This window comes from Mastacembelus armatus, chromosome 15 (genome assembly GCF_900324485.2).
Source record: "Mastacembelus armatus chromosome 15, fMasArm1.2, whole genome shotgun sequence".
NCBI classification, from domain to species: Eukaryota; Metazoa; Chordata; class Actinopteri; order Synbranchiformes; family Mastacembelidae; genus Mastacembelus; species Mastacembelus armatus.
The window spans coordinates 15,169,102-15,183,471 of NC_046647.1; positions in this window are offsets into that span (position 1 = coordinate 15,169,102).

Consider the following 14,370-nt stretch of genomic DNA (forward strand, 5'->3'; position numbering starts at 1 on the left):
AATCCTATTAAAAATCTCATGTTATACAGTGTCTCCACCCTATGGCTGTCACTTTTCATTTGATTTCCAATGTTTCATGTGGGTTTGTGAAAACAAGGGTGTGCTCTTAAGTTACTGTATGTTTATCAGACAAAGTAGAAGTAATTTTACCATTTTGCCTGCATTAGAAAAATCATGGACATTCTGTGTTTATCATTGATATCAAATAAGATTGTTAATAGTATAAATAATACGTTAAGATCACTGCTTGAGACAATTGTAATTAATCAAAATCTGGATCATTAGGCAAAATAATCTTGGGTTTTGTCCAGCTTTTTATCTTTGTCACTTAAAACATGCCCACATGTTCAGATGATGCAAGCCAAATTGGAATAACAAGCACAGGAAGTTATATAGTGTTATCTGTAATCAGGGTGCACATCAGTAAAATAATAGACAATAAATAGCTTTCTTTGTGGGAATTCAAGTAGGGTGGAAAAAGTTTAAAAAACATCTAAAAATCAAATAAACGATGAGGAAGTCTGTGGTTTCTAGGAATCTTGATGACACTCTGGTGTTGATTTTCTAATGAAAATTTCAGGGGGGTAGCAGCTGGATTTTGATGAACATGATTTCACAACAGTTTGCCTGGTTATGCAATTATGTGGGAATAAATGAAGTGGCAGAAAAGTGGCACAGAGTACCATGACTATGTGCCATGTGCAGGGCCTGGATTGATAGTATAGCTGCAGCCCACCTGAGAAAGACTAATGATGCTTGTACCATAAAGTAAATGAACTGTCTGAAGCTTTAACTTCTTTGTGCCTTCACTTTTAAGTTCTATGGAAAATGCCCTTGTCAAAATTTAATTGTTCCTGCAATATTTTTTTTTTACAGTAAGATGACAGCTTTTAATAAGTTATTGCAAAACAAGTGGAATTTGAATGGTCTTAAATGTATGGCTGTCACACACTGCTATGAAAACCTGCAGTATCCCAAGCGCTTGGTAATTACACTGTCATCTCTGAATGAGAATCCCCACAGATGACTATGACTAGTGTTTGACATTATAGACCAGAAATATAAACATAATCCTTTGAGCACTAATCAGTGAATGCAACTTACTGAGTTTGTGCATGAGAAAGAGACAATTAAAGAGAGATTTTTTTTTTCATAACTCATGTTTGGCTCTCTGTGTACTGACAAAATATTGAATGTGATTAAAGCTTGGATTTCAATTCACAATCTTTTGCAATTTGTGTTGATCTGCTGCCAAATTAGTTGCAGGAAGAAATTAAAATCACAACCATCACTGGAGGTAAAACACAGTAATTAAACAAGTACAACAAAGGCACCACACCAACCAATCAGAGGCAGTGCAGGAGCAGATCATACCAGATGCAGGTGGGGACATGCCTCAGTAAGAGGCCTCACAGTTTGCATTTCCATTTGAATTTTGACTCTAAAAGAAGATGGTGTCAATGTAATAAAATGCAATTGTCAGGGAACGCTGTTACACGGGCACATTTGAATAAACAGACCAAAGATTGAACACATTAGCAGCAACCATTTTCTTTTGGAATGTACTCTTTAATAGCTAATTTGGTTACCAGTAAACTGATAATAATAATAATAATAAACTATGAATCTACTTAAACAAATGGTAGCTGACAGCAGTGGGTAGTACTAGCATCAGAACACTGTGGGATATTGGTCAAAATGCAAGACTGTAATATATGCATTCAATATTTACGCTCATGCATTTTTTAAAAGCCTTTTTAATTTTATATAGTTAATCTCATCTCTCTCTCTCTCTCTCTCTCTCTCTATATATATATATATATATATATATGTTATGCTATTTTGGTTTGTTTTAATTTCACCCAATACAAATGAATGGAAAAAGCTGACAAGGACCCACTGTTGCTGGGCAAGGATTTGCAACTGGTGCATAGTCACCACAGCCAACTTTCATGTTAATGCCAAAACCTCAGTTTAACCTTTATTTCTCACTTACTAAATCAAGTAGCCAAATAATTCTTTTACCATAAGATGGACCTAAGAAAAGGCTGGATGTATTTCATGATACCATAGAGTGAATAGTACATCAGTGATAAGGGATTTTCATGCTGTACAGGTTAATTGAGCAGCTTCAAAGAGACCCCCCCCCCCGAGGGGTTCCAACATGGCATATAAGACTCAGAGCAAAGAACGATAGGCAGTGATGATCGGGAATCACTCAGGTTTATATGTAACGGTTGCAAGTGCATAATAAACCTTTTGGCTCAGACTTTGTCGACAGGAAAGTTTGATTTCAAACATTGGGAGAGAAGAAAAGAAAACGTCTGTGGAAGGAATTTTCCACAACACCCAAATGAAACTAACTGCTGGCAGCAGATTACACATGAGCAATCAAATGTCTATATACTATATGGCACAAATGGATACACAAAGAAGCACTACTGGTTTGTAAGCGGGCAGACATTTCTTAAGTTTCACAGGCAGTGTCTCATATCCACAGTTTACTTTAAATGTCTATTTCATTAATATATCAAAAACAAGAATTTTCAGTCCGAACAAAAACCTTTATATTTTATCACAGACATTTAAAGAATGTGTCGAAAGATACATTGGATGTGGTCTATTGATCTTCAAACAGCTCACATTTTGCCTCTGGGTTTCAGTGAAACATAAATTGAGTAACTGAACTAGATGAAACAGTGGCAGAACTACAGTAGATGAAAGAGTGACAAATGAAGTTGCATAGAGTGAAAACTGTGAAGTCATCACATGAGGTGCTATTGACTATGTGATGAAATACATGAACTAGTACCAATTGTAAAGTTGGTCAAATATTTTTTTCCTTAAAAATCTGAAACAAAAAACAGCAAGTATAAGCCATAGCTGAATGCTTGAGTTGTTTCAGTCTAACAAGGTGCAAAGGCTGAAAATGGTGTGAAAAAGGCCTGGCACTGTCAATGTGACCACTCTGGCACATATTAGACAATTTTCTGTTAATGACTAGAAGCCTTCATACAAGTGTCCTTTTCAACTGCAGGCTTGAAAAAGGGGCTCATTACTGATGATTTAATGGATTACTTAATTCCCTTTCTTTAGATCTTACAGAGGAACAGTGGCGCACTAGATAAGATAAATTTAATGAATCAGGAAAAGAGCGTCATCACATTTGTGTACCAAAAGACAGATGTGTGGGAGAGAACTTGGAAGCATGTGTAACATTTAAGAGAGTCTTGTTATACCTGAAACATTTATTTCAGTATTAGTTCATTACCGCAGCCATTGTGTAGCTAAAACTAAGATACTGCCATTTTCTGATTTTAAGTGCAGTCTAGAGTGTTATCTGTTCTATATATTGTTTCTAAGCTTGATATTTTTTTTAATTTTAATCCTCTGGCAGAAATCAAACAAGTCCCATGTGATCAGAGGTCTGGAGCATTGATCTGAGACGTAATTTGGCCACAAACCATGAAATCTAATTTTAAAATCAACCATTTGAAAACCAGGGCCCAAACCAGTGCAGTGATCTGAGAGCTGAAATGAGGTGTTCTCCTTCTTTAGCAAACAGCAACTGAGCTTTTTTTAGATGGAACGTCAGTGTGTTAGTTTCTTTTAAGGTTGTCTGATTATGTATTTGATTATGTCTTTACGCGACTATTAACACCTAGGCCTAGTGTTGTGATTCTATTAGACTTAATGTCAAGGTCAGCACTCAGCACTGAATTTTGTTAATCACACAAAAAGATGATTATTTGTCAAATTTAATACTCATGAAATGACACAGGAGTGCATATATGAGTGATTTTACTTCTATGTACAGTTTGAGCTTGTGTGATCATTCTGATCTGAAATATACAGTGACAGACTGGCAACAACATTTCCTCATTCTTATTAACAGGATTTGAAGTGGTTTAATATGGGCTACAAAATCTATGCAGTCTAGTCTCTTTGGTTACAAAGGTTGAGAGCAGTACTATGCAGTACAAATGAGATTCTTTCACGGGTAGGGTTCAATTAATTGTAGTTAAAACCCTGACACAACCAATATCTGTGCTGTGGTGCGGTCGATACTCAGAATATAAAATGTGTTTTAACGCCAGGAAACTGGTGATTGTTTGATGAATATTTTCACAATAATGTTGTGGAATTTGTTCACTTTTGATCAGCACCTGTTAGAATGAAATTCTCACATCATGCTATTTAAAAATAGGTGTAGTCATTTGTGGTGAAATGCTAAAAATGTCTAAAGGCTATAAGGCTAAAAAAAAAAGCCTGATCTCACAATCATTAGAATTTAAAACAGATTCTGGATCCAGACCAACAATAAACACTTATCACGTCCCAAGAACCATGATGAACCTACAGGCACAAAGCCTTGTTGAATTTAAGAGAGACGTTACTCTAGACACAAAGCTTACTCCAGCCTCTCCTGGAAACATGCCTAATCAAAAATGTAGCTGCATTTTTGTTTTTAAATCAAAGCCATGTTAAGTCAGATGTCGCAAACAATAAAAGTAAAATTCTCAATGACATTCTAACATAACAGAGTTCATCATCATGGCTTGTGGTGTTGGGGTAGGACTGTGACATCACTGACTGTAAAAAAATGTCTTTAACTAATAGGCATTGCTTTACTGGTCTTTCTGGAATGACAAATTGCAGGAACCCTGTACCAATTGAGAAGCCGTCTGAGCATGGATTGATTATTTTAGCCCAAGAGATAATGTGCATCATCTGGAAACCCTACGGAGAAACAGCTGAAATCAACATTCTGTTTGGCTCTACCTCTGGCAAAATATTGATTAGAGCAACTTTGCAGTTTGTACCGCCCAATCCCGTTGCTACCATTTGTCATCATCCCTCAGGAATATTTGTGTGTTTGTGTGCATTTGCGCATTTGTGTGTATAAAAGTGGTGAAGCCTCACTCCAACAAAAGATTGCTTTTCTTTTTTCTACTGAGTGTAAAACCATAGCCATCACACTGTTCATCCACTTCCATGTTTGGTCAATCTCCCCTAGGTGGGCAGAGAGCTGTGATCTACACCTGATGAAACAGACAATGGAGGTCCTGCTACAATCTCTACACAGTGACAAATAACAAAAACAATGTGCATTTTACTTTATTTTTTTTACTTTATTGTCTAATTTGTTTAAATTTAGGTATTTACAATATTTATTAAGCTAATAAATATATAAAAATGTCTAATTCTTGCTATTTTTACCACAGACCGTAGCATAGACTCACCATAAAATAGAAATGAGGGAACAGTAGCTGAAAGGTATCACTTTTGATAAATTTGTTGCTTTTTTGGAGCATTAATATGCATCAATACTTTATATTGTTGTGTCAGATTTTAGCTAGAACACAATTTGTATGTTCACATCCCATATAAATTAAATAGGCAACATTAATCAAGTTCAGCAGGACATAAACTGAAAACAGCCTACGTGGACCTTCAAATCTAGACAGTTTATTTTGATGCCACGATTTTCATTCAATAAGGCAGATTTCACAAAAAAGTGATGAATTTGCAGCTTTGGAACATTTTTTAAGAGGGTTCTGTAAATCAAACAAATCATGTAAAGCCTGGAAGTACTTCTTAAATGAGTGCTGGCACTGTTACTGGCTGCAGGAGAAGAGAAAAAGCAGAAATTCTTGCTCCTGCAGTGAGTCTACAGCATCTGAGAATGGCTTGCAAGATTAGTACTTGGATACCTGCTTGGATAGCTGATTTTATACATTGCTGTTCTCTTCCAACTTTAATATAAAACCCAGCATGGGGGTATACTGATGTAAATGTCATTCATTTGCTATCCATCACACAACATTTTTGAAAAAACAGCAGGCACAGTTCATAGCCGAGCACAGAGAACTTTCTTTTCTTTGACTGACAGGCAGGGAGGAGATACACCATTGCATAAAATGTCACTGCCCTGACAACCTTGTTAGAGATGAGTTTATAAGCTTCAACAAAAAGAAACAACCTTGGAAGAAACTGCACCAAACAATTTAAAACACAGATTTATTGTATATTTATATCTCAGGAAAGCTTGTAATGACATAATTATTCCCAGGTTTGCTCATCCAATAAAGTCAGATTTAATACAGCTTATTGATTCAACCAGTAACCCATTACACCTGTATAAGCCACAGTAGGGAATGCAGTTCAGCTGAAGTTATTGACTGTATTACTTTGTTTACAGTCATCTGTCAATTGTACAATCCATGTTTCCATGTTTCAATGCATTATTACAGTAGAATTCAATTTGATTCAGTTCTAACAGGTCATTAGCTACTTCTACAGTAATAGTAATTGCTTTAACTCAGCAGATTAGACACTGTACACCTACTCATATCTGCACCGAGTTGAGTGGCTGTTGTTAACACTGATAAGAAGTGTGACTATGAGCAGCTGACAGGATTGGCTGTCATGCCAGCTCAAATCACAGGGTATATGTGTGTTAGAATCAGCTAGACGGAGACTGCTTGTTACACCCCTCACCTGCGACACGCATGTCTACAGCATATGGAAGGGAGAATCTCACAATGCACTGTTGTTAGTAAGGTGTGTATGTTACACACACATACACACCTCTACCCCTAGCTGTTTGCTGGTTCGTTATCAGTGAGCTGAAGATTAATCTTTAAAATGTTAGGCAAGATAACTACAGTTTTTTTCCCCCACAGTATTGTAATAATACAGTGATTCTCCACTTTTGACAAAAATAATTTTAAAGAAAGAGCTGCTATGAGATGTGGCATTTTTTATCTTATGGAGCGTGTACTGTTTTGCATAATATACTTCGGTCTTATGACCAACAACTGTGATTGCTGGGCTCTTTATATTTCACTCAAACAAAATGGAAATAGTCTAAAATATTTTTGCTTTGCTCACTGGTGTATTCACTAATCAGTGCCTGGCCAGCAGATCTCCCAAAGTCATCCCAATACTAGAAAGTAAAAAAGTGAGTACATACACTGCTTTGTTGTTGTAGGTAGGAAGCACAATGTAAGAGAAAATGACTAAAAATGAAAAGAAGTAATAATTAATACATATGGGTTTCAATGGGTGATGGCCATTGACTTTTCATCAAATTTCACTGAAGTCTGTTTCAACATCTTCGACATCTCCTCCTAACTAGAGAAATGACAAGTACCAGGGACCTAAAACATAACCTCAGTGACAGAAATAATTACACTGAAGGTATAAGGGAGGCAGGAGAGCTCATAATCAGTTTGTCAGCCTTAATAAGACCTTTCTCCTACTGGGAAAAAGTAATCTATTGGAAACTGATTTGACTCATGAACCTCCAACTAAGCCACCAAGCCAGTGAATCCATCATATTATACAGTACATAATTCTAGTATTATTATGGTGATCACAGAGGTTACAGTGCAGAACCTGTCAAAATTCTGGCAGATGAGTCGCAATGAACTCTGTAGCAGTTATGACTCTGGTAGACTGAAATCCACAATAACATTATTTTACAACAACTTTTGCAAGACACAATTTAAAACTAAATGCAAAAGATTTTTAATTAAATAATTTTTTCATGCTGCTATTCCACAGCAATTTCACATCCTTTCTGTAAAATTTAGTCAGAAATGAAACTGTTTATATAAGTCTGTTCTCAGTGCCACTTTCCGTCTAGTGTAAGGATGAATATCATCTACATTCATGTAAAACAAACTGCAAAACATTGAGCCTTGATCTTAGTGAGGTAAAAGATGAACTTCAGAGTGAAGCTGAGGCCTAGATGACATTGCGATATTCAGAACAGCACCATGGTAATTGGTCTTCCCCTCTCCTCTTTATTACTTAAAGCATTAAGAAAGTCATATTGTATATTGCGACTATGATGGGAATCTGCTAATGATGATTGCTCAAACCCCATAATGTAGGGCACACTGACAGAGGTTTCACAAATTAAAATGTAGCTGAATGTGCCGTGTGACATGATAAACATGCAGTAAAGAGACCATCTGCCCATATGGTTAGCAATTACATTACACTTCCAGCTCTACAATGGTGATTGAGTGAGAGCAATAGAAAGATACACTGTGTATGACAGGTAAATGTCCCCTGCAGTCAATATGTGTTTACAGAATGATCCACTATCCTATAGGCAGAGCTATTAAATGCAAAATTTTAAAGTGTACATATTATTCTTTTTGACAAATTACAGATTTATCATAGATTTGCTAGTATTCTTTGTAATGCCTCTCATGCGTAAGTATGGAAAGGCTTGACACTCTCTGAAGACGTGGCGATTTTAGTTAATGAGACTCGTTAGAACAAGAGTGTCATGTGGCAAATCGTGACAATTATTTTGCATAGGCAACAGTTGCCCCTATCTTGGCAGTGTAACACAGGATGGCCATCTGCAGCCCACTTGCCAGAGAGCAGCGGCCAACATGGTGGCCGCAAATTGGTGAGGGAGGAAAGCTGGAGCAGGAGCTGGGGTCTAAACCTACTGAAATCAAATTGCAAGAACTGGACTAACAAAAAAGTCCCAAACACATTGGCGTGCACATGCACATGTCCACAAATGCAGAGCATGTGAGCCCATTTACATAACCTCCATGTATTATAGAGTATACAGGAGAACCCTTTAGATAGATTCAATGACTGTGACGGTCTTTGAGTTATTCATGGCCTGAGGGAGGCCATCATTCTTTTGCATTTCACTGCACCATTTGCTTCCATTTAACATCAGTCACATAAGGTAATGACAAAAGTCAATCTATAAAAAGAAATGAGGAAATGCTTTCATAGCAGACCTGGTGCCTCACACAATCTTTATGTACATCTACAGTAAGTACTGTATGCAGTTCTTTTGCATTAAAGTGGTCATTTGCATGAAGTATTCATTGTGTGCTGAGGCAAAATAAATTGTTATTATCCAATAGGAAGCCTTATATCTTGTTTGAGATTATATAGAGTGTGTTTTTTTTTGCTGTTATTGTTTAGCCCCTGATGAAGGCAGTAGCCGGACTGTTTGGATTTTAACATGCTTTTGGAATAAAGAAGAAACACAAAGAAAGTCTGTGTGTGGTCTTTCTCCTTCCTTTTTTTCTGAATCAAAATAAAAAAAACAAAAAAGACAAATAGCAAATTTCCCACATCATGTTAAAATGGACTAATGTCTTGTTTAAGGTGATTTTCCTTCACACAAGGAACCAATTGACATTTTCACTACTCATTTGATTTTCAGGGGATACTCTCTAGCACTGCTTTATGAAATGAAACAGAAAAAAAAAAACACACGCACAACCATATGAAGTAAAAGCTATCACACACTGAATGACAATCTGTCAAAACTTGTGTATGTCTCATTTGTCTGGGAATTAAAACAGGAAGACAGCTGAGGAATCTGAGACAGCAATCTATTCCTCAGACAATATGCTTCCACCACTTGTACAGGCCAAATTATTATGTACAGCCTGCTGTCAGCACAGATCGTATGAATAAATTCATGTGAGTGCTTTGGACTGCACGAGGTTCGAGAATCAACTTGCACATCTTCCATGCATGAATTTGAGGTTATTGATTCACAGATGAGAATCATGGTCTGTATTCCAATCCACCGCTGAACCAATTACAAATGAAAACACATTTTGTATTATTTAGTATTTATGGTTGTCTTTATTTTTCATTGTATTATTCTTTGTTAATTTCTAAGTTAATTCTTTGTTTTTGTTTTTTTTTAAATGTATTAGGAAAAATCTTTTGTTACATTTCCTTCTGCATCTTTTTGTGGATCAGTTTCACTAGCCATTTTGTTGATTAATGTTACCTGTTTGGCAGTATTGCAAGCCTCATTTTGAGAAGACAGACTACACTGTCTGGTCCAGTGCATCTCTAGGAGGTATCATGTCAAAATTGTCAAAACTGGCTTCCAGGGACCAATGCGGATCGGCAAAACAATGATCCCAGTTAACATGCTTCCATCAGCTAACAGCTTGGGGCTGTTGTTACCTCAAAAGACAAACCAAGAAATAACTTGCCCATTAAGTGATACCTGCAGGTCAGGAAGTATTGGTTGTATTACTTGTGTAGCAATCAGTGGTGGAAGAAGTATCAGGATCCTTCAGTAAAATCCTTCAGTAAAAGCATAAATGGCACAATGTAATAACATTCTGTTACAAGCAGCCAAATATGCTTGAAGTACCAAAAGGAAAAGTAGTCAATGGCACATCTCATGTGGTAAGTCAAGCCCAGAGCTGTATGAAAGGTGATGTATTTAGATACTAAAATGCCATAATGTGTTTACCTACTGTCATGCTGAAGTGCCCTCTAATGGTTATATAGCTGCTTAACAAATAACTGCATCATGAGTGACTACAAATCTTTTAACTGAACTAACCCGTACTGAACAAAGTGATTTGTCAATTTCACCACCATTCCTATTAACCAGTGGTTAATTTATTGCCATTAAAGTGGCAGCAGTGCCAGAAGTCTTACTGACTGACTGCTTCCTGTAGTGCCCTCAGCTCTGAGATCCCTGTCAGCTACGCTATAATACTGACAGTTCAAGAGAGACATAAAGGGGAAGCATTTTCTGTCTATAACAGCATTAGTTTGAATACAAGTAGAAATAAAAGGACATCCTGATGTAGCAGAGAAAGGATACCACACACCCCTACTGAATCATTTCCTAGCTCTGAATAATGCCCCGCCCTTGACGTATCTATTTGGGAGGCCACAGCTAGCGGATGTTGAAAAGAATAGTAGTTTAGTTTGCTTGGGGTTGTGTGTATGCATGCCATGAATCTCCATTCTTATGTAGATACGTGGCATGCATATGGTAAAATGTGAAACCTGAACTTGTAAAGAAAGGTGGATCTAATATTAGCTAATATATAGGCTTATAATTTAAGTTAATTTGCGTGCTGCTGGGTAGCTTGTGAAAGTCTTATGATTATATACCTGATTCCAAAACGTAACTAGTGACTAAAGCTATAAAATGTAGCATAGTAAAACTACAGTGTTTTCCTTTGATGTGGTGAAGTGAAAGGATGAAGCAGAAAAGAAAGAAATACTCAAGTACAGTAATTTTCTGCCTTCTTCTTTTCCTATATTAATGAATTATTTTCATTTTTCTTGCTTCCCTATAACAGAAACTCATCAGTTCAATAAGGATGCTTTGCCTACTGTAATAACCCCCCGAAAGAAAGTATGCTTTTCGCCCAGAGTGCAATCTGTCCATCCTGATAGATTTTCTTTATTTCTTTTTTTTTTTTTTGCCACAGACCTGTTCTTATAACTGACTGCAGATAGACAAACAGCACAATATGGTTGAAAAGCAACACCTGTTAATTTTGGGACTCATCATGTGTGACTGTGTTGCTAAATTTGGAAAGACAATGTGATCTCTTGCTACACTATGTCGAACATCACAGCCCAGATGACATCGTCATGAGGAGATGTATCTCCAAATGCAAACACATAAAATCAACCCGAACTAGATGATCTGAACTGACGTTGAGACTAAAGATCACCTTCAGTGTGTTTGTATATTACATTTTCTTCCCAGGTCATTCAGAGATGTTTCACTCTAATAGCTCTTTATATGGATACTTTTGCAGTTCTTCCGTTTTATTTTGTATTTATACGGGAGCAGCATGTATATTTTTGAAAGTCAGCCAAAAATTTGTGTGATGTTTGCTTTATCACAGCCAGCAGCCATTAGATAAAATACTTTTGAAGCACACAGAAAAAGGAACTTATTTTTCACATAGTGGATTATAATCAATGCTAAACTGTGACTTCTGGATACATTAATCATACGCTGCTAGCACATCAGGGAGTTTATTCAAGGGCAACTATTAAATCTGCATTTATGAGCTGTTACACCATGTCTGACTGTCCAGATGCATTCGGTATATATAGAATTGGAGAAAAATATGCAATTATTATTTTATGCACAATTTAAACATGATTTTGTATTTTAGAGTTTTCTTTATACCTAGATTTTGTGCCCTTGGCCACTGACACTATCATTACTTGGAGTTCTTTATGTCAACAATGCAATAAGTTCTGAATGGATGTTTTGAACAGAATTTGGTTAAAAAAAGTTTTTATGTATGCCGCTGTCTATGAAAAGAGTTGGTTTCTCTGGGCAGATTTAAAGCTTTGCTGTGTTAACATCTATTTATCAATGTCAGGATTTGTTATGAAGTTTTTAACATTTCACATTTTTGCTTTTTTTAATGAAGTATGTTTTATGGGGTTTTGAAATGTATACATGATTTATTATTTAGTATTGACAAAACAGATGGTTGAATTTATTTGTACTACTTTATGTTGTTTTTGAAACTTTGTGGCTGCCCTGACACTCTTACAAAGAAAATTTTCAATCTTAGTTTTTTCCTGCAATAAAAGAAAGATTACAATAATATATATATACTGGATTGACTACAAGAAAGCCTACGACTCAATGCCTCACACATGGATCCTGAAATGCTTGGAGGTATACAACATCAATAGAACCTTCTTAAGGAACTCAATGGGACTGTGGAAAACAACCCTATTGGCCAACCTCAGGCCGATTGCACAAGTCTCCTGTTTTTATTACAAAAGAATGTGGCAACAGGATGTTAGGTACCATGGTGTGAAAGCCACTGAAAAATACAGATGTGACATGACAGTTGACATGACTATAAAAACGCCACACATCCCTATTCACTCACTCCCTAGGTCTGACTAATGCCCCACCCTTGACCTGTTCATTTGAAAGGAAGCAACTAGCAGATGTTGAAAAAAATGAAAAGAGTGGTTTAGTTTGCTTGGGGTTGTGTGTATGCATGCCATGTATCTACATTCTTGTTTGTGTTCAAATGTGGAAACTTGTAAAGATAGATAGCAAGTAGGTATTACAAATGCTTGTGCTGTTCATCCAAAACTTTTAGTCTTTGTTTCTTTCTCTGTTGACATATTCCATATGTTAGAGGCAAGACCAGAGACAGAACTGATTCTGTACTTGTCTTATATGACACCCTCAGGACATAAACCTGGTACAGTGGATTACGGGAGACGGATAAATAGGTTGTCATAATTTGTCAAACTTGCCATTGTTCAACAAAGTCATGGGTTCTCAGATAGACAGATATTAAAGATATAAAATTTCAGTCCTGCAGCAAAATAATCTAATGATTAGTTACTAAAGAGAGCAACATTTTTAATTTAAAAAATGCTTGATCTAGAGCCTTAAATACTTTTGCAAAGAATATTTCTTAAAAAGTATACATTATTAAAACAGGACCAGACTGAAAATAAAAAGATCGGCAAATGCTTGTTTATATGCAAGTCTATTTTTTCTGTTAAAACGAGAGACTGGAAGGTTTTCTGCTTAATGTAGTAAAAGTGTTTTATTGAATGATGCATTAGCACAGTTCATTCAAGTTTCCCTGAACCCTGATTACTCATGTAAGCTGCTGAAGTGATGTGAAGGTTACTCTAGCAAGAGCGATACTCATGTAACAGTTGTGGAGGATTGCATTTGCTTTTATAGCCTTTCTAAAACCAAACACACCAAAACTCAAAATTAAAAGAACTGAACACTGTTTATCAGCTATAATATATGGTAAGCTGTGACCATTTGCATGTTAAGCTATTAAGCCTACCTACAATAATAAAGTTAATTTCACTGCATTAGCTAATAGTTAAGGACATGCAAGTGTACAAAGAATGTCTTGTGATAGTTCTTATAGGCTTAAAACAAGAAAACTTGTGCATGTCCAAAAATCATTTACATCTATATTAATGAGCCCCATTACAATTAGGCTTTACATGCCTTCACATAAGACGTTTAGGGCCAAGTGAAGCAGTATGTAGGAGTGAGGTGCTGTGAAAAAGACTATTATTAGTCCAACTACAGGTAAATAATAACTGGAATTAGACAACATTTGAAACAATTTCCCTGAGGACAGGACTGTCAGACTTCAACAGATGTATGTTTGACACTTGGTTAGTGTACCATTTGACACATTTCATATAAAACATTAATCCATGTCCTTAACCTTAGTTTAATTTCTCAGCCTGCCTGAAGCCATAGTGACTGTGCATGGGGAATTACTTTGAATGAATTACAAATAAGGCAATTTGTAAAACTTGCCACATGAGGTGACAAAGCCAAAGATCACATATACCTATGTGTTAATTAAAAAGCATTTTAGATAAATGAAAAATGTAACATTGAAAGGAGAAAAAGCAATATATTTTAATCAGATGAATGCTTTTAGGTTATCTTATTGATCAAAGCTTTAGAGTGTGCCCACACAATGCTTGATGAATGAGCGGCATGAAAAGGAGGTATTGGGTGCTCTACATTGTGCATGCAAGTGGTGAAAAATCCTTAGATTTGTATGC